General features: G+C 43.7%; 1 protein-coding gene across 2 annotated transcripts in view; it reads right to left on the reverse strand.

Moving 5' to 3' along the window:
• The window catches only part of pold4 (polymerase (DNA-directed), delta 4, accessory subunit), a 5,014-nt gene extending 4,697 nt beyond the window's left edge, over nt 1–317 (reverse strand). For both annotated transcript variants that reach the window (XM_015404532.1, XM_015404531.1), the window contains exon 1: nt 180–317. The gene's annotated coding sequence lies outside the window, so the exon portion shown is untranslated. The remainder of the gene's footprint in view (nt 1–179) is intronic.
• Between the last annotated feature and the right edge of the window lie 1,111 nt (nt 318–1,428).

Consider the following 1,428-nt stretch of genomic DNA (forward strand, 5'->3'; position numbering starts at 1 on the left):
ACGTGCGGACGTCGACCCCCATTGGCCAGCAGCGCGGACGAGACATCTAGCCTTTATTATGGATATCTATGGTCCTAACAGCGTTATTAACCCAGCAGCAGGCCCCAGTCTTTCCGCTCATATTCACAGGGTTATCCGCCATAGAAGCAGCAGCGCCCCCTGCAGGCTGGCGGACCTACCTGTCAGATGTTCGGGGAAAGCAGCTCGGTTCTGTTAGTGTTGTTGTTTGGCTAAATCCAAGCTGTTAGTGTTTGTTTTGGTCCCACTTTACTGCAAAGGAACAAACCAATGATACCCTGCCTTCTTCTTCTTCTCTTAGCGTCACATTATCTCTGCCCTCTGCTGCCACCTGCCGCCATTTATTCAGTATTACAGAAAGAAAATCTTTTATAGATCCAGTATAACAGTGTTATTGCTTCCTCTCCATTTTAGGATTAATATTATAGGAATTGTTCTGCTATATTTGATTTCTCTATATTTATTCTATTTGTAGCTTCATTGGCTTTAGTGCTTTCTGTGTAAATCAGAGCTTTCAGCCTGACGCTGTGGTTGGTTCATTCTTATTTTATTCCACTTCCTCTCATTCTGGAGATGTCTCTGCTGTTTTTCTTAATGTTGCAGGTTCCAGGCATGTAAAAAGGTTTCTAATCACACATTTGCACTGACTTTTGGATATAAGTCATGCATGAAAACACTAAGTTAGGTTGATTTGTCCTTTTTATGTTTTTGTTTGAATAACTTTGTAATAAACAATAATTGAGGCAAAGACTGTCCATCCATCTATTTTCCATCACGCTTTATCCCAGCTGGGGTGGCGAGAGGTGCTGGTTCCTATCTCCAGTTGCCTACGGGTGAGAGGCGGGGTCCTCCCTGGAAAGGTCTCCAGTCCATCACAGAGCGTGCAGGACAAACAACCATTCACACTCACACCTTAGGAGAATTTGGAGAAGCCAGTTAACCTAACAGTCATGTTTTTGGACTATGGGAGGAAGCTGGAGTACCCGGAGAGAACCCACATATGCTCAGGGAGAACATGCTAACTCCATGCAGAAAGACCACAGGAATCAAACCCGGAACCTTCTTGCTGCAAAGCAGCAGTGCTACCCACTGCCCTACTGAGCAACCCAGGCAGAGACTCATTCTATAATATATCTTCAGAACTCAGTATCTAATTCCTTTTAGCTGTAAAACAGAACAGAGCAAATGCACAATCAAACCAAGATAGGATTAATGTCCTATGGGTCATATCCACTCAGCTGTGTGCTACTGCATGTGTCTCTCATTTTATTTAGGGCATGACTGCCTCTGCAGATTATCAGCCGAGAACAGGAGAAGAAACAATGTTCATGGGGCTGAAATCAGCCTCTTAAAGACTATTGTAATTCTTTACTATCAGGAAGTCCACAAACTGTAGTTAAAAGCCTTCAG

This window comes from Cyprinodon variegatus, unplaced genomic scaffold (genome assembly GCF_000732505.1).
Source record: "Cyprinodon variegatus isolate N-32 unplaced genomic scaffold, C_variegatus-1.0 Scaffold1777, whole genome shotgun sequence".
NCBI classification, from domain to species: domain Eukaryota; kingdom Metazoa; phylum Chordata; class Actinopteri; order Cyprinodontiformes; family Cyprinodontidae; genus Cyprinodon; species Cyprinodon variegatus.